This window comes from Salmo salar, chromosome ssa16 (genome assembly GCF_905237065.1).
Source record: "Salmo salar chromosome ssa16, Ssal_v3.1, whole genome shotgun sequence".
NCBI lineage: Eukaryota > Metazoa > Chordata > Actinopteri > Salmoniformes > Salmonidae > Salmo > Salmo salar.
Genome location: NC_059457.1, coordinates 88,535,673 through 88,562,036, shown reverse-complemented (window position 1 = coordinate 88,562,036; position 26,364 = coordinate 88,535,673).

The window sequence follows — 26,364 nt, the reverse complement described above, 5'->3', positions numbered from 1 at the left end:
ATAGGAAGTTAACCATAAACCAGACAGTCAGAGGGTGTTAACCATAAACCAGACAGTCAGAGGGGGTAGGATGTTAACCATAAACCAGACAGTCAGAGGGGGTAGGAAGTTAACCATAAACCAGACAGTCAGAGGATGTTAACCATAAACCAGACAGTCAGAGGGGGTAGGATGTTAACCATAAACCAGACAGTCAGAGGGGGTAGGATGTTAACCATAAACCAGACAGTCAGAGGGGGTAGGAAGTTAACTATAAACCAGACAGTCAGAGGGGGTAGGAAGTTAACCATAAACCAGACAGTCAGAGGGGGTAGGAAGTTAACCATAAACCAGACAGTCAGAGGATGTTAACCATAAACCAGTCAGTGAGAGGAGATAGGAAGTTAACCATAAACCACAGCGCCAGCCTGCTTCACTGTTCTTTACCAGATCACCCTCAATACAGTCTGCTTCACTGTTCTTTACCAGATCACCCTCAATACAGTCTGCTTCACTGTTCTTTACCAGATCACCCTCAATACAGTCTGCTTCACTGTTCTTTACCAGATCACCCTCAATACAGTCTGCTTCACTGTTCTTTACCAGATCACCCTCAATACAGCCTGCTTCACTGTTCTTTACCAGATCACCCTCAATTCAGTCTGCTTCACTGTTCTTTACCAGATCACCCTCAATACAGTCTGCTTCACTCTTCTTTACCAGATCACCCTCAATACAGTCTGCTTCACTGTTCTTTACCAGATCACCCTCAGTACAGCCTGCTTCACTGTTCTTTACCAGATCACCCTCAATACAGTCTGCTTCACTCTTCTTTACCAGATCACCCTCAATACAGTCTGCTTCACTGTTCTTTACCAGATCACCCTCAATACAGCCTGCTTCACTGTTCTTTACCAGATCACCCTCAATTCAGTCTGCTTCACTGTTCTTTACCACAGCACCTTTAATACAGCCTGCTTCACTGTTCTTTACCACAGCACCCTTAATACAGCCGTCTACACTGTTCTTTACCACAGCACCCTCAATACAGCATGCTTCACTGTTCTTTACCAGATCACCCTCAATACAGCCAGCTTCACTGTTATTTACCAGATCACCCTCAATAAAGTCTGCTTCACTGTTCTTTACCAGATCACCCTCAATACAGCCAGCTTCACTGTTATTTACCAGATCACCCTCAATAAAGTCTGCTTCACTGTTCTTTACCAGATCACCCTCAATACTGCATGCTTCACTGTTCTTTACTACATCACCCTTAATACAACCTGCTTCACTGTTCTTTACCAGATCACCCTCAATATAGCTTGCTTCACTGTTCTTTACCACAGCACCCTTAATACAGCCTGCTTCACTGTTCTTTACCACAGCACCCTTAATACAGCCTGCTTCACTGTTCTTTACCAGATCACCCTCAATATAGCTTGCTTCACTGTTCTTTACCAGATCACCCTCAATATAGCTTGCTTCCCTGTTCTTTACCACAGCACCTTTAATACAGCCTTCTTCACTGTTCTTTACCACATCACCCTCAACCCTCATGCATCACTTCCATTTACATTTGTTCAATAATTTCATCATCTTTTCTATGAGTCACCATATAAAGAGTCCCTGCAGTATTGTTAAGTGTGTTTTTTTAGACGTTTCAGAGTGTCTGGAGTGCTGGGATCCTGTACCCAAGATAGAACTACAGCTTCTAACAGAACCTGAGAGGGAGCTGGAGTGGGTCGACTGAGAACAGGAGAAGTGTTTCTGAACGAAGAAATTAGCGACACATGACTGTGTTTTTCTGTGCGGGTTGAATGTGAATATTGTATAACTACTGTCAGTGGTCCTAAGGGCCAGAGCATACAACACGATTGGAAGGACATCTAAGACAGGATACAGTTTACAACAGCTAAATGCTGTTTAGGGAGAGAGTGTTACCTTAGCCCTAACCTTCCATTGAACCACATTAAGGTGAGACTAAAGGACGTCAGGCGAGAGTCATGATGTGAACCTTGTTTAACACAATAGAAAGGAGATATTGGAGAATATACAGAGATACAGTTGAAAACAGTTAAATGCTGTGTAGGATGAGAGTGTTGGCTTGAGACTGTTAGCCTTCCATTGAACCAGATGAGTGTGTTTGTTTAGTCCTAGATAGTATATATAGTTTAGTCCTAGATAGTGTATATAGTTTAGCCCTAGATAGTGTATATAGTTTAGTCCTAGATAGTGTATATAGTTTAGTCCTAGATACTATATATAGTTTAGGCCTAGATAGTGTATATAGTTTAGTCCTAGATAGTGTATATAGTTTAGCCTAACATAGTTTAGAGAGTTTAGATAGTTTATGTAGTTTATTTAGCCTATGGTAGCTTAGATAGTTTAGGTAGTTTAGCCTATGGTAGCTTAGATAGTTTAGCCTGACATAGTTTAGGTAGTTTAGCCTATGGTAGCTTAGATAGCTTAGGTAGTTTAGGTAGTTTAGGTAGCTGAGGTAGTTTAGGTAGCTTAGGTAGTTTAGGTAGTTTGGGTATTTATTTGCTGCTAGAGCGCGTGCTACGAGTGGGTGCTGCTATGGTGACCAGTGAGCTGAGATAAGGCGGGGCTTTACCTAGCAGAGACTTGTAGACAACCTGTAGCCAGTGGGGAGTCAAGGATCGGTAGGATGGTCAGATTTACGAGGGTATGTTTGGCAGCATGAGTGAAGGATGCTTTGTTGCGAAATAGGAAGCCGATTCTAGATTTAATTTTGGATTGGAGATGCTTATTGTGAGTTTTGAAGGAGAGTTTACAGTCTAACCAGACAACCAGGTATTTGTAGTTGTCCATGTATTCAAAGTCAGAGCCGTCCAGAGTAGTGATGCTGGACGGGCGAGCAGGTGTGGGCAGTGATCGATTGATTAGCATGCAGGCCTCCTGTGGGTCTCCCCAGCCTGGTGAGTCCTGTGTCTGCGCCCAGAGCCAGGCCTCCTGCATGTCTCCCCAGCCTGGTGAATCCTGGGCCAGAGCCGCCAGAGCCGCCAGAGCTGCCCGCCAGTCCGGAGCAGCCAGAGCCGCCCGCCTGTCCGGAGCCGCCAGAGCCGCCCGCCTGTCCGGAGCCGCCAGAGCCGCCCGCCTGTCCGGAGCCGCCAGAGCCTTCCGCCAGCAGGGAGCCGCCAGGGCCATCCGCCAGCCGGGCGCAGCCAGGGTCGCCCGCCAGCCGGGCGCAGCCAGGGTCGCCCGCCATCCGGGCGCAGCCAGGGTCGCCCGCCATCCGGGAGCAGCCAGGGTCGCCCGCCATCCGGGAGCAGCCAGGGTAACCCGCCATCCGGGAGCAGCCAGGGTCACCCGCCATCCGGGCTCAGCCAGGGTCGCCCGCCATCCGGGCGCAGACAGGGTCGCCCGCCATCCGGGCGCAGCCAGGGTCGCCCGCCATCCGGGCGCAGACAGGGTCGCCCGCCATCCGGGCGCAGCCAGGGTCGCCCGCCATCCGGGCGCAGACAGGGTCGCCCACCATCCGGGCGCAGACAGGGCCGCCCGCCAGTACTCCGGCGCAGCTAGGGGCGCCACCTAAGTGGGCTAAGCCAAGGGTGGAGCGGGGTCCACGTCCTGCACCAGAGCCGCCGCCGTAGGAGGGCCCACCCAGACTCTCCCCTTCAGAGTCAGGTTTTGCGTCTGGAGTCCGCACCTTTGGGGGGGTACTGTAATGCCCTGGCCATAGAGAGGGTTTTTTTTCTCTATTTTGGTTAGGCCAGGGTGTTACATGGGTGGGCGTTCTATGTTTATTTTTCTATGTTGGTTTGTTTCTTTGGTTGGCCGTGTGTGGCTCCCAATCAGGAACAGCTGTAGTTCATTGTTGCTGATTGGGAGTCATACATAGGCAGCCTGTTTTTCCTTTGGGGTTTGTGGGGGATTGTTTTCTGTTTAGAGTATTTCATGACAGGACTGTTTTGCTGTCGTCTTTTGTTTATTTTTGTAGTGTTCTCTTTTTCAATTAAATTTCAAGATGAACACACATCCTCCGCTGCACATTGGTTTCATTACTACGACAGCCATTACAAAATGGTCGGTAATGTGTTTGTTAACTTGGCTTTTGAAGACCTTAGAAAGACAGGGTAGGATAGATATAGGTCTGTAGCAGTTTGGGTCTAGAGTGTCTCCCCCTTTGAAGAGGGGGATGACCACGGCAGCTTTCCAATCTTTGGGAATCTCAGACGATACGAAAGAGAGGTTGAACAGGCTCGTAATAGGGGTTGCAACAATTTCGGCAGATAATTTTAGAAAGAGAGGGTCCAGATTGTCTAGCCCGGCTGATTTGTATGGGTCCAGATTTTGCAGCTCTTTCAGAACATCAGCTATCTGAATTTGGGTGAAGGAGAAATGGTGGGGGCTTTGGCGGGTTGCTGTGGAGGGTGCCAGGCAGTTGCCCGGGGTAGGGGTAACCAGGTGGAAAGCATGGCCAGCCGTAGAGAAATGCTTATTGAAATTCTCAATTATAGTGTATTTATCGGTGGTAACAGTGTTTCCTAGCCTCAGAGCAGTGGGCAGCTGGGAGGAGGTGCTCTTATTCTCCATGGACTTTACAGTGTCCCAGAATTTTTTTGTGTTAGTACTACAGGATGCACATTTCTGTTTGAAAAAGCTAACCTTAGCTTTTCTAACTGCCTATTGAAATTGAGGGCACAGCTGGGGCAGAGGGAGGTCTATAGCAAACGGCAACAGTGAGAGACTTGTTTCTGGAATGGTGAATTTTTAGAAGTAGAAGCTTGAATTGTTTGGGTACAGACTTGGAAAGTAATACAGAACTCTGCAGGCTATCTTTGCTGTAGATTGCAACACCGCCCTCTTTGGCAGTTCTATCTTGGCGGAAAATGTTATAGTTAGCGATGGAGTTTTCAGGGGTTTTGGTGGTTTTCCTAAGCCAGGATTCAGACACGGCTAAGACATCCGGGTTGGCAGAGTGTGCTAAAGCAGTGAGTAAAACAAACTTATGGTGTAGGCTTCTAATGTTAACATGCATGAAACAAGGCTTTTACGGTTACAGAAGTCAACAAATGAGAGCACCTGGGGAGTGGGAGTGGAGCTAGGCACTGCAGGACCTGGATTAACCTCCACATCACCAGAGGAACAGAGGAGAAGTAGGATGAGGGTACGGCTAAAGACTATACGAGTATACGAGTAGCTTAGATACTTTAGATAGTTTGGGTAGCTTAAGTAGTTTATATAGTTTAGGTAGTTTAGATAGTTTAGGTAGCTTAGATAGTTTAGGTAGCTTAGATAGTTTAGGTAGCTTAGAAGTTTAGATAGTTTAGGTAGCATAAGTAGTTTAGATAGTTTAGGTAGCTTAGATAGTTGAGATAGGATAAACTATGTTAGGATAAACTAACATAGTTTAGGTAGCTTAGATAGTTGAGATAGTTTATCCTGACATAGTTTATACTTACCGTTCCATTGAACCCCAGTGTTAACAACTAACAAGGTGAGAGAAGAGTACATTAGGATCAGTGGAGGCTGCTGAGGAGAGGACGGCTCATAATCATTTTGGATACCATTCCATTCACTCCATTCCAGACATTATACTCCCTTCCAGACATTATACTCCATTCCAGACATTATTATGAGCCGTCCTCCCCTCAGTGGCCTCCTCTAATTAGGAGGGAGACAATAACACATCCTATTCATCCTACAACAAAAGGCAGACCTAGATCATCTGACTGTATTTCTGATGCAGAAAGATTTATCCATGCTTTTGTTACTTCTAGGTTGGACTACTGCAATGCTCTACTTTCCGGCTACCCGGATAAAGCACTAAATAAACTTCAGTTAGTGCTAAATACGGCTGCTAGAATCCTGACTAGAACAAAAAAATGTGATCATATTACTCCAGTGCTAGCCTCCCTACACTGGCTTCCTGTTAAGGCAAGGGCTGATTTCAAGGTTTTACTGCTAACCTACAAAGCATTACATGGGCTTGCTCCTACCTATCATTCCAATTTGGTCCTGGCGCAGGCCTCCTAATTGTCCCTAGAATTTCTAAGCAAACAGCTGGAGGCAGGGCTTTCTCCTATAGAGCTCCATTTATATGGAATGGTCTGCCTACCCATGTGAGAGACGCAGACTCGGTCTCAACCTGTAAGTCTTTACTGAAGACTCATCTATTCATTAGGTCCTATGATTGAGTGTAGTCTGGCCCAAGAGTGTGAAGGTGAACGGAAAGGCACTGGAGCAACGAACCGCCCTTACTGTCTCTGCCTGGCCGGTTCCCCTCTCTCCACTGGGATTCTCTGCCTCTAACCCTATTACAGGGGCTGAGTCACTGGCTTACTGGTGCTCTTCCATGCCGTCCCTAGGAGAGGTGCCTCACTTGAGTGGGTTGAGTCACTGACGTGGTCTTCCTGTCTGGGTTGGCGCCCCCCCTTGGGTTGTGCCGTGGCGGAGATCTTTGTGGGCTATACTCGGCATTGTCTCATGATGGTAAGTTGGTGTTTGAAGATATCCCTCTAGTGGTGTGGAGGCTGTGCTTTGGCAAAGTGGGTGGGGTTATATCCTGCCTGTTTGGCCCTCTCCGGGGGTATCATCGGATGGGGCCACAGTGTCTCCTGTCCCCTCCTGTCTCAGCCTCCAGTATTTATGCTGCAGTAGTTTATGTGTCCCGGGGGCTAGGGTCAGTCTGTTATATCTGGACTATTTCTCCTGTCTTATCCGGTGTCCTGTGTGAATTTAAGTATGCTCTCTCTAATTCTCTCTTTCTCTTTCTTTCTTTCTCTCTCTCGGAGGACCTGAGCCCTAGGACCATGCCTCAGGACTACCTGGCATGATGACTCCTTGCTGTCCCCAGTCCACCTGGCCGTGCTGCTGCTCCAGTTTCAACTGTTCTGCCTGCGGCAATGGAACCCTGACCTGTTCACCGGGCGTGCTACCTGTTCCAGACCTGCTGTTTTCAACTCTCTAGAGACAGCAGGAGCGGTAGAGATACTCTCAATGATTGGCTATGAAAAGCCAACTGACATTTACTCTTGAGGTGCTGACTTGTTGCTGTCACGTCCTGACCAGTAAAAGGGGTTATTTGTCATTGTAGTTTGGTCAGGGCGTGACAGGGGGTGTTTGTTTTGTGTGTTTCGGTGTTTTTGGTTCATGTTCTATGTTATCTATTTCTATGTGTTTATCTAGTTTTCTATTTCTATGTTGGGTTTTTGGCAATGACCTACAATTAGAGGCAGCTGGTTGTCGTTGTCTCTAATTGGAGGCCATATTTAGTTGGGTTTGTTTTCACTTGTGTTTTGTGGGTGGTTATTTTCTGTATAGCCTGGGAGCCTTGTGGAACTGTTATCGTCGTTTGTTTATTTTATTCAAGTGTTTACTTTAAATAAATTAAGAAGATGAGCACTTTACCCGCTGCGCCTTGGTCTAATCCTTTACGACGCCCTTGACAGTTGCACCGTCGACAACTACTGTGATTATTATTATTTGACCATGCTGGTCATTTATGAACATTTGAACATCTTGGCCATGTTCTGTTATAATCTCCACCCAGCACAGCCAGAAGAGGACTGGCCACCCCTCATAGCCTGGTCCTCTCTAGGTTTCTTCCTAGGTTTTGGCCTTTCTAGGGAGTTTTTCCTAGCCACTGTGCTTCTACACCTGCATTGCTGGCTGTTTGGGGTTTTAGGCTGGGTTTCTGTGCAGCACTTTCAGATATCAGCTGATGTAAGAAGGGCTATATAAATACATTTGATTTGATTTGATTCTGCATGTGTTCCTTTTCCTGACCAGTCACATGAAGGCTGGGAAGACTGCTGTTACAGCGTAAGAGGACAGAGAAAGACAACCCACAGCTGAGTGCTTCAGAGACACTTCAGGAACCACTCCATAGCATTTCATTATGGAGCCTAGACTATTGTTGTTTAGGTTACTCTTTGTACTGTTGTTTAGGTTACTCTTTGTACTGTTGTTTAGGTTACACTATGTACTGTTGTTTAGGTTACTCTTTGTACTGTTGTTTAGGTTACACTATGTACTGTTTAGGTTACTCTTTGTACTGTTGTTTAGGTTACACTGTTGTTTAGGTTACACTGTTTTTACACTGTTGTTTAGGTTACACTTTGTACTGTTGTTTAGGTTACTCTTTGTACTGTTGTTTAGGTTACACTGTACTGTTGTTTAGGTTACTCTTTGTACTGTTGTTTAGGTTACACTGTACTGTTGTTTAGGTTACTCTTTGTACTGTTGTTTAGGTTACACTGTTACACTGTTGTTTAGGTTACTATTTGTACTGTTGTTTAGGTTACACTATGTACTGTTGTTTAGGTTACACTGTACTGTTGTTTAGGTTACTCTTTGTACTGTTGTTTAGGTTACTCTTTGTACTGTTGTTTAGGTTACTCTTTGTACTGTTGTTTAGGTTACACTTTGTACTGTTGTTTAGGTTACTCTTTGTACTGTTGTTTAGGTTACACTTTGTACTGTTGTTTAGGTTACACTTTTTACTGTTGTTTAGGTTACTATTTGTACTGTTGTTTAGGTTACACTATGTACTGTTGTTTAGGTTACTCTTTGTACTGTTGTTTAGGTTACACTTTGTACTGTTGTTTAGGTTACACTTTGTACTGTTGTTTAGGTTACACTGTACTGTTGTTTAGGTTACTTTTTGTACTGTTGTTTAGGTTACTATTTGTACTGTTGTTTAGGTTACACTGTGTACTGTTGTTTAGGTTACACTGTACTGTTGTTTAGGTTACACTATGTACTGTTGTTTAGGTTACACTATGTACTGTTGTTTAGGTTACTCTTTGTACTGTTGTTTAGGTTACTCTTTGTACTGTTGTTTAGGTTACACTGTACTGTTGTTTAGGTTACTCTTTGTACTGTTGTTTAGGTTACTCTTTGTGCTGTTGTTTAGGTTACACTGTACTGTTGTTTAGGTTACTCTTTGTACTGTTGTTTAGGTTACACTTTGTACTGTTGTTTAGGTTACTCTTTGTACTGTTGTTTAGGTTACTCTTTGTACTGTTGTTTAGGTTACTCTTTGTACTGTTGTTTAGGTTACTCTTTGTACTCTGAGTCAAGTTTAGGTTACACTGTGTACATTGTGGTTTTCAGCTTGTGCCTCCTGGATGAATCCTCAGGCCTGTGTAGATTTTCATCCCTGTTTCATACAAATACAACCCAACACACACGCCATCACCTCGTCCCCCCTAGTCCTCCCTAGTCCCCCTCATCCCCCCTAGTCCTCCCTAGTCCCCCTAGTCCCCCCTTCTCCGCCCCTCATCCCCCTAGTTCCCCTCGTGTCATCGTCATCCCCCTCATTTCCCCTTGTGTCCCCCTCGCCCCTCCCCCCTTCTCCCCATTATGTCCTCTCGACCCCACTTGTCCCCCCTCATCCCCCCTTGTCCCCCGTCAGGGTGATGCTCTCATCTGATTTCAACAATCTCACTCTCTAGGTTTATCATTTCCCCCATACAAAAATAGGGTTCAGACATAAATCCTTACATGCATACCTCTTCAGGTTAATGGAGAGCCTTTAGTATTCACACCCATGGAGCTGTGTGTGAATATGCTCAGCGTATCCGTGGTAACTGAAGCAGAACACACACGTGTGTAGAATGCATAGTGGTTCTGTTTGCATACATTTTGATGGGTTACTTGAATATACTACATGGATTCCTATATCTCCTCTCCTCTCTCCTGTGTTGTATTGAAGTCATATCTCCTCTCCTGTGTTGTATTGAGGTCATATCTCCTCTCTTCACTCCTGTGTTGTATTGAGGTCATATCTCCTCTCCTGTGTTGTATTGAGGTCATATCTCCTCTACTATGTTGTATTGAGGTCATATCTCCTCTCTTCACTCCTGTGTTGTATTGAGGTCATATCTCTCTCCTGTGTTGTATTGAGGTCATATCTCCTCTCCTGTGTTGTATTGAGGTCATATCTCCTCTCCTGTGTTGTATTGAGGTCATATCTCCTCTCCTCTCATGTATTTTATTGAGGTCATATCTCCTCTCTCCTGTGTTGTATTGATGTAACTGTAGCAATTATTATAGCGTAACTATCAGGGCTTACCGTTCAAAAGTTTGGGTTCACTTAGAAATGTCCTTGTTTTTGAATTAAATGCCATTTTTTTTGTCCATTAAAATAACATCAAATTCATCACAAATGCAGTGTAGACATTGTTAATGTTGTAAATGACTATTGCAGCTGGAAACTGCAGCATTTTTTATGGAATATCTACACAGGCGTACAGAGGCCCATTATCAGCAACCATCACTCCTGTGTTCCAATGGTACGTTGTGTTAGCTAATTCAAATTTATAATTTCAAAAGGCGAATTGATCATTAGAAAACCCTTTTGCAATTATGTTAGCACAGCTGAAAACTGTGGTTCTGATTAAAGAAGAAATAAAACTAGCCTTCTTTAGACTGGTTGAATATCTGGAGCATCAGCATTTGTGGGTTCAATTACAGGCTCAAAAATGGCCAGAAACAAAGACCTTTCTTCTGAAACTTGTCAGTCTATTCTTGTTCTGAGAAATGAAGTCTATTCCATGCGAGAAATTGCCAAGAAACTGAAGATCTCGTACAACGCTGTGTACTACTCTTTTCACAGTGCAAACTGGCTCTAACCAGAATAGAAAGAGAACTGGGAGGTCCCCGGTGCACAACTGAGCAAGAGGACAAGTACATTAGAGTGTCTAGTTTGAGAAACAGACTAGAGGTCGACCGATTAATCGGAATGGCCGATTAATTAGGGCCGATGTCAAGTTTTCATAACAATCGGTAATCGGCATTTTTGGACACCGATGATGGCCGATTACATTGCACTCCACGAGGAGACTGTGTGGCAGGCTGACTACCTGTTATGCAAGTGCAGCAAGGACCCAAGGTAAGGTGCTAGCTAGCATTAAACGTATCTTATAAAAAAAGTTAACATAACCACTAGTTAACTACACATGGTTGATGATATTACTAGTTTAACTAGCTTGTCCTGCGTTGCATATAATCGATGCGGTGCCTGTTAATTTATCATCGAATCACAGCCTACTTCGCCAAACGGTGATGATTTAACAAGCGCATTCGCAAAAAAAAGCACTGTCGTTGCACTAATGTGTACCTAACCATAAACATCAACGCCTTTCTTAAAATCAATACACAAGTACATATTTTTAAACCTGCTAACATGAATTTCTTTTAACTGGGGAAAATTGTGTCACTTCTCTTGCGTCCTGTGCAATAGAGTCAGGGTATATGCAACAGTTTGGGCCGCCTGGCTTGTTGCGAACTGTGTGAAGAATATTTCTTCCTAAGACAGCCAACTTCGCCAAACGGGGGATGATTTAACAAAAGCACAATCATTGCACGAATGTACCTAACCATAAACATCAATGCCTTTCTTAAAATCAATACACAGAAGTATATATTTTTAAAACTGCATATCTAGTTAAAAGAAATTCAGGTTAGCAGGCAATATTAAACTAGGGAAATTGTGTCACTTCTCTTGCGTTCATTGCACGCAGAGTCAGGGTATATGCAACAGTTTGGGCCGCCTGGCTCGTTGGGAACTAATTTGCCAGAATCTTACGTAATTATGACATGACATTAAAGGTTGTGCAATGTAACAGCAATATTTAGACTTATGGATGTCACCTGTTAGATAAAATACGGAACGGTTCCGTATTTCACTGAAAGAATAAACGTTTTGTTTTCAAAATGATAGTTTCCAGGTTTTGATCATATTAATGACCTAAGGCTTGTATTTCTGTGTGTTATATTATAATTAAGTCTATGATTTGATAGAGCAGTCTGACTGAGCAGTGGTAGGCAGCAGCAGGCTCGTAAGCATTCATTAAAACAGCACTTTACTGCGTTTGCCAGCAGCTCATCGCAATGCTTCAAGCATTGCGCTGTTTATGACTTGAAGCCTATCAACTCCCGAGATTAGGCTGGCAATACTAAAGTACCTATTAGAACATCCAATAGTCAAAGGTATATGAAATACAAAGGGTATAGAGAGAAACAGCCCTATAATAACTACAACCTAAAACTTCTAAACTGGGAATATTGAACCACCAGCTTTCATATGTTCATGTTCTGAGCAAGGAACTTAAACATTAGCTTTTTTTACATGGCACAAATTGCACTTTTACTTTCTTCTCCAATAATTTGAATTTTACATTATTTATACAAAATTGTACACGTTTCATTATTTGAGACTAAATTGATTTTATTGATGTATTATATTAAGTTAAAATAAGTGTTCATTGAGTATTGTTGTAATTGTCATTATTACAAATATCTATATATTTTTTTAAATCGGCTTTTTTTGGTCCTCCAATAAATCGGTTTCGGCGTGGAAAAATCATAATCGGTCGACTTCTAAAACAGACGCCTCACAAGTCCTCAACTGGCAGTTTCGTTAAATAGTACTGTTACGCACGCCTCTAGGAAGAGGGCAGCTTTGTTAAATAGTACTGTTACGCACGCCTCTAGGAAGAGGGCAGCTTTGTTAAATAGTACTGTTACGTACGCCTCTAGGAAGAGGGCAGCTTTGTTAAATAGTACTGTTACGCACGCCTCTAGGAAGAGGGCAGCTTTGTTAAATAGTACTGTTACGCACGCCTCTAGGAAGAGGGCAGCTTTGTTAAATAGTACTGTTACGTACGCCTCTAGGAAGAGGGCAGCTTTGTTAAATAGTACTGTTACGCACGCCTCTAGGAAGAGGGCAGCTTTGTTAAATAGTACTGTTACGCACGCCTCTAGGAAGAGGGCAGCTTTGTTAAATAGTACTGTTACGCACGCCTCTAGGAAGAGGGCAGCTTTGTTAAATAGTACTGTTACGCACGCCTCTAGGAAGAGGGCAGCTTTGTTAAATAGTACTGTTACGCACGCCTCTAGGAAGAGGGCAGCTTTGTTAAATAGTACTGTTACGTACGCCTCTAGGAAGAGGGCAGCTTTGTTAAATAGTACTGTTACGCACGCCTCTAGGAAGAGGGCAGCTTTGTTAAATAGTACTGTTACGCACGCCTCTAGGAAGAGGGCAGCTTTGTTAAATAGTACTGTTACGCACGCCTCTAGGAAGAGGGCAGCTTTGTTAAATAGTACTGTTACGTACGCCTCTAGGAAGAGGGCAGCTTTGTTAAATAGTACTGTTACGCACGCCTCTAGGAAGAGGGCAGCTTTGTTAAATAGTACTGTTACGCACGCCTCTAGGAAGAGGGCAGCTTTGTTAAATAGTACTGTTACGTACGCCTCTAGGAAGAGGGAACGCAACACCCTGCTACAACTCAACTCTCCATGGAGTGAAAGAGGTATGGGACTGTAGGTGGAGTGAAAGAGGTATGGGACTGTAGGTGGAGTGAAAGAGGTATGGGACTGTAGGTGGAGTGAAAGAGGTGTGGGACTGTAGGTGGAGTGAAAGAGGTGTGGGACTGTAGGTGGAGTGAAAGAGGTGTGGGACTGTAGGTGGAGTGAAAGAGGTGTGGGACTGTAGGTGGAGTGAAAGAGGTGTGGGACTGTAGGTGGAGTGAAAGAGGTGTGGGACTGTAGGTGGAGTGAAAGAGGTGTGGGACTGTAGGTGGAGTGAAAGAGGTGTGGGACTATATTTGGAGTGAAAGAGGTGTGGGACTGTAGGTGTGAGTAAGGATGACAAAAGCAGAGAATTTACTGTTTACTGGGAATTTATTCCTTCACACGGTAAATTTGGTGAAAAGGGGCTGAACGGAACCAAAGCAAAGAAAGTAAATATCAAAGCCCCCTCTCCTACCTACCCACTACTTACCTAACTTAGCACCCCCTGGTGCGCTAACCAAAATACAGGGGATGGTCCGCCCAGGTCTTACCTAGTGTGTATAGACAGTAAATACTAGGGGTTATGTATGCCCGCAGGCCTCTTACCTAAGCACTCCCTAGGTGCCGAAAAGGAGATTCCCGGTCGGAATATTATCGGTTTTTTACGAGATAAATTGCATAAAAATTGATTTTAAACAGCGGTTGACATGCTTCGAAGTACGGTAATGGAATATTTAGAATTTTTTTGTCACGAATTGCGCCATGCGTGCGACCCTGATTTACCATTTCGGAACATTTGTTATTGAAGTAGCAGTCCTGGGAGTGCCTTCTGACGAAGACAACAAAGGTAATAACATTTTTGTTATAGTAAATCTGATTTTTGTGAAGGCTAAACTTGCCGGGTGTCTAAATAGCTAGCCCGTGATGGCTGGGCTATGTACTTAGAATATTACAAAATGTGCTTTCACCAAAAAGCTATTTTAAAATCGGACATATCGAGTGCATAGAGGAGTTCTGTATCTATAATTCTTAAAATAATTGTTATGCTTTTTGTGAACGTTTATCGTGAGTAATTTAGTAAATTGTTAGTAAATTCCCCAGAAGTTTGCGGGGGGTATGCTAGTTCTGAACGTCACATGCTAATGTAAAAAGCTGTTTTTTGATATAAATATGAACTTGATTGAACAAAACATGCATGTATTGTATAACATAATGTCCTAGGTGTGTCATCTGATGAAGATCATCAAAGGTTAGTGCTGCATTTAGCTGTCTTCTGGGTTTTTGTGACATTATATGCTAGCTTGAAAATGGGTGTCTGATTATTTCTGGCTGGGTACTCTGCTGACATAATCTAATGTTTTGCTTTCGCTGTAAAGCCTTTTTGAAATCGGACAGTGTGGTTAGATAAAGGAGAGTCTTGTCTTTAAAATGCTGTGAAATAGTCATACGTTTGAAAAATTGAAGTTTTTGTATTTGAGGAATTTGTAATTCGCGCCACGCCTATCATTGGATATTGGAGCAGGTGTTCCGCTAGCGGAACGTCTAGATGTAAACGGATAACCCTCAGCAACACTAACCAACATAGGATATAACCCTCAGCAACACTAACCAACATAGGATATAACCCTCAGCAACACTAACCAACATAGGATATAACCCTCAGCAACACTAACCAACATAGGATATAACCCTCAGCAACACTAACCAACATAGGATATAACCCTCAGCAACACTAACCAACATAGGATATAACCCTCAGCAACACTAACCAACATAGGATATAACCCTCAGCAACACTAACCAACATAGGATATAACCCTCAGCAACACTAACCAACATATGATATAACCCTCAGCAACACTAACCAACATATGATATAACCCTCAGCAACACTAACCAACATATGATATAACCCTCAGCAACACTAACCAACATATGATATAACCCTCAGCAACACTAACCAACATATGATATAACCCTCAGCAACACTAACCAACATATGATATAACCCTCAGCAACACTAACCAACATATGATATAACCCTCAGCAACACTAACCAACATATGATATAACCCTCAGCAACAACCAACATAGGATATAACCCTCAGCAACAACCAACATATGATATAACCCTCAGCAACAACCAACATATGATATAACCCTCAGCAACAACCAACATATGATATAACCCTCAGCAACAACCAACATATGATATAACCCTCAGCAACAACCAACATATGATATAACCCTCAGCAACAACCAACATATGATATAACCCTCAGCAACAACCAACATAGGATATAACCCTCAGCTCTCTTCTCTCAGCAATCATCTCTCCTGAGCAACAGAACACAGCTTATATTGCTTCAGAAGGAGTCTGTAATTGAAGACAGCTGTTTCTGACAAGAGGGCGGGGTCAGCTCCAATCATCAGTGGGGGCTGACCAATCAGCTGCTTGGGGGAATTTCAGGAAGCCATCCTGAAACACACACATACAAACAAAACCACAACAGAGAAACTGTGAAACGTAACAAGTACCCGCAAAACACCAGTCTCAACGTCAACAGTGAAGAGGCGACTCCGGAATGCTGGCCTTCAAGGCAGAGTTGCAAAGAAAAAGCCATATCTCAGACAGGCCAATAAAAAGAAAAGATTAAGATGGGCAAAAAAACACAGACAATGGACAGAGGAAGATTGAAAAAAAGTGTTATGGACAGACAAATCAGAGTTTGAGGTGTTCGGATCAAGAACATTGAGGTGTTCGGACAAAGAAGAACATTCGTGAGACGCTGAACATTTTTTAAGATGCTGGAGGAGTGCTTGACGTCATCTGTCAAGCATGGTGGAGGCAATGTGATGATCTGGGGGCGCTTTGGTGATAGTAAAGTGGGAGATTTGTACAGGGGAAAAGGGATCTTGAAGAAGGAAGGCTATCACTCCGTTTTGCAATGCCATGCCATACCCAGTGGACGGCGCTTAATTGGAACCAATTTCCTTCTACAACAGGACAATGACCCAAAGCACAGCTCCACACTATGCAAGAACTATTTAGGGAAGAAGCATTCACCTGGTATTCTGTCTATAATGGAGTAGCCAGCACTGTCACCAGATCTCAACCCTATTGAGCTGTTGTGGGAGCAGCTTGACCGTATGGTACGTAAGAAGTGCCCATCAAGCCAATCCAACTTGTGGGAGGTGCTTCAGGAAGCATGGGGTGAAATCTCTTCAGATTACATCAACAAATTAACAACTTGTCACGTCCTGACCAGTAAAAGGGGTTGTTTGTTATTGTAGTGTGGTCAGGGTGTTCACGTTTAAAAAAAATGAAAGTATAAGTGTGGACACTTACCACGCTGCGTATTGGTCCGATATTTCTTACTCCTCAGAAGACGAAGATTATGACACAACTAGAATGCCAAAGGTCTGCAAGGCTGTAATTGCTGCAAATGGAGGATTCTTTGACGAAAGCAGTTTGAAGGACACAATTATTATTTCAATTAATTATTATTTCATTATATATATAACCTTGTCAACGTCTTGACTATATTTGCTACTCATTTTGCAACTCCTTTCATGTATGTTTTCATGGAAAACAAGGACATTTCTAACTGACCCCAAACTTTTGAATGCTAGTGTATATAAATATTGCTTTTTATTTAACTAGGCAAGTCAGTTAAGAACAAATTCTTATTTACAATGACGGCCTTCACCGGCCAAACCCAGACGATGCTGGACTAATGGTGCACTGCCCTATGGGACTCCCAATCACAGCCGGCTGTGATACAGCCTGGATTCGAACCAGGGTGTCTATAGTGACGCCTCTAGCACTGAGATGCAGTGGCTTAGACCGCTGCGCCCCTCGGGAGCCCCATATCATGTTAAATATATTAATATGGAAACATATAAACTCAGCAAAAAAACAAACGTCCTCTCACTGTCAACTGTGTTTATTTTCTGCAAACTTAACATGTGTAAATGTTTGTATGAACATAACAAGATTCAACAACTGAGGCATAAACTGAACAAGTTCCACAGACATGTGACTAACAGAAATTGAATAATGTGTCCCTGATAAAAGGGGGGGTCAAAATCAAAAGTAACAGTCAGTATCTGGTGTGGCCACCAGCTGCATTAAGTACTGCAGTGCATCTCCTCCTCATGGACTGCACCAGATTTGTCAGTTCTTGCTGTGAGATGTTACCTGACTCTTCCACCAAGGCACCTGCAAGTTCCCGGACATTTCTGGTGATGTCTGGTGAGGACCTGCCTTACAACAGGCCTACAAGCCCTCAGTCCAGCCTCTCTCAGCCTATTGCGGACAGTCTGAACACTGATGGAGGGATTGTGCATTCCTGGTGTAACTCGGGCAGTTGTTGTTGCCATCCTGTACCTGTCCTGCAGGTGTGATGTTCGGATGCACCGATCCTGTACAGGTGTTGTTACTCGTGGTCTGCCACTGCGAGGACGATCAGCTGTCCATCCTGTCTCCCTGTAGAGCTGTCTTTAGCATCTCACAGTATGGACATTGCAATTTATTGCCCTGGCCACATCAGCAGTCCTCATGCCTCCTTGCAGCATGCCTAAGGCACTTTCACGCAGAAGAGCAGGGACCATGGGCATCTTTCTTTTGGTGTTTTTCAGTGTCAGTAGAAAGGCCTCTTTTAGTGTCCTAAGTTTTCATAACTGTGACCTTAATTGCCTACCGTCTTTAAGCTGTTAGTGTCTTGTCTTAATGAACGTTTCACAGGTGCATGTTCATTAATTGTTTATGGTTCATTGAAACAGTGTTTAAACCTTTTACAATGAAGATCTGTGAAGTTCTTTGGATTTTTACCAATTATCTTTGAAAGACATGATCCTGAAAATGGGCCGTTTGTTTTTTTGCTGAGTTTACATGGACCACTGGAACAACAGAAAGCAGACTCACAATCATTGCCACTAGTGATTTTAAACCAAGCTATAAAGATGAGTAGGTTATCAAAATTATACAAAGATGGCCACGTTGGGTTTATGCAACGAAGACGTAGGGAGTCCGGAAACAAGTGCAGTTGGTGAGTTTAATAACAAGAAACATGAAGATAGACAAGAGAAGCGTACTGGACATGAAAATAAAACCAAAAACTGCCTGAAGACTGAGGCTACTGAGGGCTAAATAAAGGGGAAGTAATCAAGGTAATGATGAAGTCCAGGTGTGTATAACTATGGGGAGCAGGTGTGTGTAATGAGGGTTACCAGGTGTGTATAACTATGGGGAGCAGGTGTGCGTAATGAGGGTTGCCAGGTGTGTATAACGATGGGGAGCAGGTGTGCGTAATGAGGGTTACCAGGTGTGTATAACGATGGGGAGCAGGTGTGCGTAATGAGGGTTACCAGGTGTGTATAACGATGGGGAGCAGGTGTGCGTAATGAGGGTTACCATGTGTGTATAACGATGGGGAGCAGGTGTGTGTAATGAGGGTTACCAGGTGTGTATAACTATGGGGAGCAGGTGTGCGTAATGAGGGTTACCAGGTGTGTATAACGATGGGGAGCAGGTGTGCGTAATGAGGGTTACCAGGTGTGTATAACTATGGGGAGCAGGTGTGCGTAATGAGGGTTACCAGGTGTGTATAACGATGGGGAGCAGGTGTGTAAAGCTATGGGGAGCAGGTGTGCATAATGATGGTTGCCAGGTGTGTGTAATGTGGATTGTCAGGTGTGCGTAATTAGAGTTGCCAGGTGTGTAATGTGGGTTGCCAGGTGTATGTAATGAGGGTTGCCAGGTGTACGTAATGAGGGTTGCCAGGTGTGCGTAATGTGGGTTGCCAGGACCGGTGGTTAGTAGACCGACGACTTCGAGCACCAGAGCAGGAGAGAGGGAGTAGGAGTGACAGTTTATCCTGTGCATGTGTGATTTGTTCTAGAATAGGGAAAGCTGTGCATCACAATAAATCCACACAATGCAAGCTCCTTCTGTTGAATTGTATATGTCCTTAAGATTCAATCATGTAATGATCTAGGGAGATTGTGTGGGTGTACTGTAATATAGTATATGTCCTTAAGATTCAATGCTGTAAGGGTCCAGGGAGAATGTGTGGGTGTACTGTAATGTAATATAGAACTGTATCTAGACTACTGTACCATTCCATCTAATTACAATGGATTCCTAATGAAATCTGATGGTACGCCATAACCCATGACCATGGCGAATGAAGATTTAACATACACACAAACATACACACACACAATGAAGACGTAACATACCGATGTTTCATACACACACACAACGAAGATGTAACATATAGTAGTTTCATACACACATACACACATACACACACACAATGAAGATTTAATATACCGTTGTTTCATACACACATACATCTGCACAAATACAAGTGCATGCAGGCACACACACACACACACACACACACACACAGACATGCACACACACACACACAGACGTGCACACACACACACACAGACGTGCACGCACGCACAGACGTGCACGCACACACACAGACGTGCACACACATACACAAATGTACATACTCATACACACAAGTACACACGTGTGCTTACGCATGAACACACACGCACGCACGTACGCACGCACTCATGCACGCACGCACGCACGCATACACACACACACACACACACACACACACACACACACACTGCACAAGGCTAACAGTGGGCGCAGGTGCATGTGAGGGGTTGAAGAAATATGAGGCTTGGAGGTCTTCAAGGGCATTCCTTGGAACACTGTGAGTCCCTAATGGCTCCCTATTCCCTTTGTAGTGTAGTCCTATGAGCTCTGGTCAAAACTAGTGCACTACCCTATGGGCTCTGGTCAAAACTAGTGCACTACTGAGGAAATAGGGAGCTATTTGGGACACTGCACTTCTGATTGATAAACGTCCCTGTACGTCCTTAGAAAGATGGCCTTCCATCTCTCCTGCCAGCACTGCTCTGTCCTGCCCAGGTTGATTCATGTACTGTACAATACAGACTGATCAATTTAGAATACTGTCCTCTGGTCCCTGATACAGCACCCTACACAGTCCTCTGGTCCCTGATACAGCACCCTACACAGTCCTCTGGTCCCTGATACAGCACCCTACACAGTCCTCTGGTTCCTGATACAGCACCCTACACAGTCCTCTGGTCCCTGATACAGCACCCTATACTGTCCTCTGGTCCCTGATACAGCACCCTACACAGTCCTCTGGTCCCTGATACAGCACCCTACACAGTCCTCTGGTCCCTGATACAGCACCCTATACTGTCCTCTGGTCCCTGATACAGCACCCTATACTGTCCTCTGGTCCCTGATACAGCACCCTACACAGTCCTCTGGTCCCTGATACAGCACCCTATACTGTCCTCTGGTCCCTGATACAGCACCCTACACAGTCCTCTGGTCCCTGATACAGCACCCTACACTGTCCTCTGGTCCCCGATACAGCACCCTATACTGTCCTCTGGTCCCTGATACAGCACCCTACACTGTCCTCTGGTCCCTGATACAGCACCCTACACTGTCCTCTGGTCCCTGATACAGCACCCTACACAGTCCTCTGGTCCCTGATACAGCACCCTATACTGTCCTCTGGTCCCTGATACAGCACCCTACACAGTCCTCTGGTCCCCGATACAGCACCCTATACTGTCCTCTGGTCCCTGATACAGCACCCTACACAGTCCTCTGGTCCCTGATACAGCACCCTATACTGTCCTCTACAGAGGACCTGACATACAGGATGCAATGCTGTTAAAGGGATAGATGAGGCGTACTGAACATTCAGCTCCTCTTTATGAACACATCTCTGGATACTGATGTTAACCACCTGGATCTCAACACAGATCAAATTCCTACGAACCATCATCTCCCACAACCTCAAATGGGGAGGACAAACAACACAGTGGTGACCATGACGATTTGACAGAGGACGTACCATCTGCGCCAGCTGAGGAAACTCTCTCGGACACTTCTGGTTCAATTGCACACATCCATCACTGAGCCCCTCCTCACCTCTTCTATCACCGTCTGGTTTAGGTATGCACCTGCCCGCCGCAAGGGCAAACTGCAGCGCATCGTCCAGTCTGTGGAAAAGGTCATCGGCTGTCACTTGGCCTCCATCAAGGACATGCCTGCCTCCAGGACAAGGAAGCAGGTCAGATCATCGCCGACCCTGCCTCCCCCGGACACCCCATATTTCAGACTCCGCTCTGACAGATGGTTTAAATCAGAAATTGTGTCCTGATTGACCATATTTGAATGAAAAACAATAACCCAAGACCCCAGCTGACCCCTGGTGATGCAGCAAGTCAACGACTTCAATAACACACAACCTTTAACCATGTTTGTCTTGAAAAGGAAATGTGAAATTGAGGCTCAGATATACTCTCCTAAAAGAGAGGATGTCTTTATATCGTTCAATTTTTTATTTTATCAAGTAAGAAACGCACAATTTAGACTGACTGTAAAAATTATAACATTGTGTAAAAATGTGCTGTCTAACCTTTTAAAAAACGATCACAATATAATTCTTACTTTGAGTAACTTTCTATTATTTTTCATGATCTGAAAAGCAAAAGTGATCCTAGATCAGCACTCATAGTTTTGGATACATTGTAAATACGGCCCAGAAATACGCAGCTTCCCTGGGTTACTTATTTCTGAGGAGGCTAAAAAGGAAGCATGGAATTCCTGATTGACCACATTGCCATGGCTACATGCTGGCAATAAGAACATGTAAGAGAGCTTCCCTGGTGGTGCAGAGGATAAAGACAGCTTCCCTGGTGGTGCAGAGGATAAAGACAGCTTCCCTGGTGGTGCAGAGGATAAAGACAGCTTCCCTGGTGGTGCAGAGGATAAAGACAGCTTCCCTGGTGGTGCAGAGGTTAAAGACAGCTTCCCTGGTGGTGCAGAGGATAAAGACAGCTTCCCTGGCAGTGCAGAGGTTTAAGACAGCTTCCCTGGTGGTGCAGAGGTTAAAGACAGCTTCCCTGGTGGTGCAGAGGATAAAGACAGCTTCCCTGGTGGTGCAGAGGTTAAAGACAGCTTCCCTGGCGGTGCAGAGGAAAAAGACAGCTTCCCTGGTGGTGCAGAGGATAAAAGCCCTGGCTTGGGAACAAACATTGCATTTTCAAACCCCCTCATGTGCAGATAGTCAACATCTGAAGGGTAAATAATATGGCTGTGTTTGCATGATTAAATGCTGTTCAAATGTCCTATGAATTAAATTAAAATGTTGTGTCTCTATATCACCTAACGATGCGGTCGTCAAATGAGAATTGTCATTAAATCTGGAGAGAAACATAAATGTGATGTATTCCTGTCTGCTTTAATTCGAATGGTGTTGTAATATTAGGTCAAACTTACATATAACTGTTTCTAAATATTCGTGAGGACATTCAAGACAAGGTAAAATGCGTGAACATCAATGAAATATGATATTAAACCTATAAACAAATATTCTATGAACATCATAAAAACAGACTTATTTTATTCTTACAACATTATAGGAATGTCCTGTGCAACCTAATTTAAACATTGTATGAATGTCATCACAACTGAACATATTTTGTATTTTGGGAAACTATCTCTTGTAATGTACCCACACTGTTCCCACAAACCAGTTACATGTTCTGGGAACCATTCAAAAATGTAGAAAGGCTGTTCTGTCAACATTATTCAGACATCAAAGGTGAATGTTTTTTGTGTACCCTAAAAGAAACATTGTATAATCAGCTGCACAAGTGGACACGTTTTTTTTGTGTTTTGGCAACATATCTTTTGTGATGTCCCCACAATGTTCCCAAAAGACTGTTCCCACAACCTAATGAAACATTATGAGAACATTTAAAGAACAGATAAAATGTGTTATAGGAACGTTCTTGCAAATGTTTTATACATGTTATGAGAACATTTGCCGTGCTCTAACAAATGTTCTGGGAACTTCCACAGAACCAGTTTAGGTTTGCTGGGAAATCATTACTGGTATATTGTGTTATTACATTACGTGGAAACCTAATTAGAACGTTTGAGGGATGTTCTGTGGTGGTTGTTACAGATGTTTTGCGGAACATATTTTTTTTTTGTATACAAATATTTTGTTATCAAAAACGATCTCTGAATGTTTTTGGGGTGTTATCATCCCAATGTTGGATAAAATCCTAACTAGAAACTTAACGGGAATCTTAGCTAATGTTCAGGGAATGTTCCTGGTTTTCTGGGCTAGCATTGTTGAAAGCAAAACTCTCCAATAGAGTCTTCAGTGTCAAAATTACTCTTATTACATGGATTCTACCTATCTCTCTACCTATCTATCTATCTCTCTACCTATCTATCTATCTCTCTATCTCTCTACCTATCTATCTATCTATCTATCTATCTATCTATCTATCTATCTATCTATCTATCTATCTATCTATCTATCTATCTATCTATCTATCTATCTATCTATCTATCTATCTATCTATCTATCTATCTATCTATCTATCTATCTATCTATCTATCTATCTACCTATCTATCTTTCTCTCTATCTATCTATCTACCTATCTATCTTTCTCTCTATCTATCTATCTATCTATCTATCTATCTATCTATCTATCTATCTATCTATCTATCTATCTATCTATCTATCTATCTATCTATCTATCTATCTATCTATCTATCTATCTATCTATCTATCTATCTATCTATCTATCTCGCTACCTATCTATCTTTCTCTCTATCTCTCTACCTATCTCTCTATCTCTTTATCTCTCTACCTATCTATCTATCTCTCTACCTATCTATCTTTCTCTCTATCTCTCTACCTATCTCTCTATCTCTCTCTCGCTCTCTCTGTCTCGATCTCTCTCTCTCTCTCTCTCTCTCTCTGTCTCTGTCTCTCGCTCTCGCTCTCTCTCTCTCTCTCTGTGTCTCTCTCTCTCTCTCTCTCTCTCTCTCTCTCTCTCTCTCCCTCACTCTCAATTTCAATTCAAATGAATTTCAATTTAAGGGCTTTATTGGCATGGGAAACATATGTTAACATTGCCAAAGCACATGAAATAGATAATAAACAAAAGTGAAATAAACACTTGAAATTAACAGTAAACATTACACACACACATTTTCCAAAAGAATAAAGACATGTCATATTATGTCTATATACAGTGTTGTAACGATGTGCAAATAGTTAAAATAGAAAAAGGAAAATAAATAAACGTAAATATGGGTTGTATTTACAATGGTGTTTGTTCTTCACTGGTTGCCCTTTTCTTGTGGCAACAGGTCACAAATCTTGCTGCTGTGATGGCACAATGTGGTATTTCACCCAGTAGATATGGGAGTTTATCAAGATCGGTTTGTTTTCTAATTCTTTGTGGGTCTGTGTAATCTGAGGGAAGTATGTGTCTCTAATATGGTCATACCTTTGGCAGAAGGTTAGGAAGTGCAGGTCAGTTTCTTGAGAGCCAGGTCTGCCTACGGCGGCCTTTCTCAATAGCAAGGCTATGTTCACTGAGTCTGTACATAGTCAAAGATTTCCTTAAGTTTGGGTCAGTCACAGTGGTCAGGTATTCTACCACTGTGTTCTCTCTGTTTAATTAAGGGCCAAATAGCATTCTAGTTTGGTCTGTTTGTTGTTAATTCTTTCCAATGTGTCAATTACTTATCTTTTTGTTTTCTCGTGATTTGGTTGGTTCTAATTGTGTTGCTGTCCTGGGACTCTGGACCAGCTTGCTTAGTGGACTCTTCTCTCTCTCCATCTCCCTTTGTCTCCCTCTCCCTCTGTCTCTGTCTCTCTCTCTCTCGCTCTCACCCTCTCTCCATCTCCCTCTCTCTCTATCCCTCCATCTCCCTCTGTCTCCATCTCTCTTTCTCCCTCTACATCTCTCACCCTATCTCTCTCTCTCCCTCTCTCCCTTTCTCTGTCTCTGTCTCTCCCTCTCCCTCACCTTCACCCTCCCTCCATCTCCCTCTGTCTCCCTCTCCCTCACCCTCCCTCCATCTCCCTCTGTCTCCCTCTCCTTCACCATCCCTCCATCTCCCTCTGTCTCCCTCTCCCTCAACCTCCCTCCATCTCCCTCTCGCTCTCTCTCCCTCTCCCTCACCCTCCCTCCCTCCATCTCCCTCTGTCTCCCTCACCCTCCCTCCATCTCCCTCTCCCTCACCCTCCCTCTCCCTCTGTCTCCCTCTCCCTCACCCTCCCTCCATCTCCCTCTCCCTCTGTCTCCCTCTCCCTCACCCTCCCTCCATCTCCCTCTCTCTTCTTCTCCCTCTGTCTCCCTCTCCTCACCCTCCCTCCATCACCCTCTCTCTCCCTCTCCCTGTCTCCCTCTCCCTCACCCTCTCTCCCTCCATCTCTCTTTCTCCCTCTACATCTTTCACCCTATCTCTCGCTCTCGCTCTCTCCCCCTTTCTCTCTCTCTCTCCCTTCCCAGCTCTCTCGCTCTCTCTCCATGTCCTACATGTGTGTGACAGAACTGTCCCAGATACCAGGGAAACAGTAACAGCATCTGAGAACATGTGTCAGGGTAGCTGTTACGTTCCCAATACACCCCCCCCCCCATCTTTCTGTAGTCTAGTCTCTAGTCTTGTGAATAACTAACAGACTCTTTGCAATATTGACTCCTCCTTTTAATAATAATGATGTCTTTGTTCTCAGTGGAGAAACCCAGCAGCAAACATTCTATTATCAGGTTTGAGGAGAAACACACACACACACACACACACACACACACACACACACACACACACACACACACACACACACACACACACACACACACACACACACACACACACACACAGCTGAACTGTGGTTGGTTTCTATAGGTGGTGGTCATATCAGTCCCTGTATTGTTCTTCATTATCTCTTTCTGTGGTCGTGTAGAAGATCTTGATGGGACATGTTTATTCATAGAGCAACCTTTAAAATAATTACAAGAGGAGAGTCTCTTTCTCTGTCTCTCCTTTACTCTCTATCCCCCTCTCTCTCTCTAACCTTTCTCTCTCTTTCTCTCTCTCTCACACACACTTTTTCTCTCTCTCACCTTTCTCTTTCTCTGTCTCCCCTTTGCTCTCTATCTCCAACTCTCTCTCACCTTCTCTCTCTCTCTCTCACTTTTTCTCTCTCACACACCTTCTC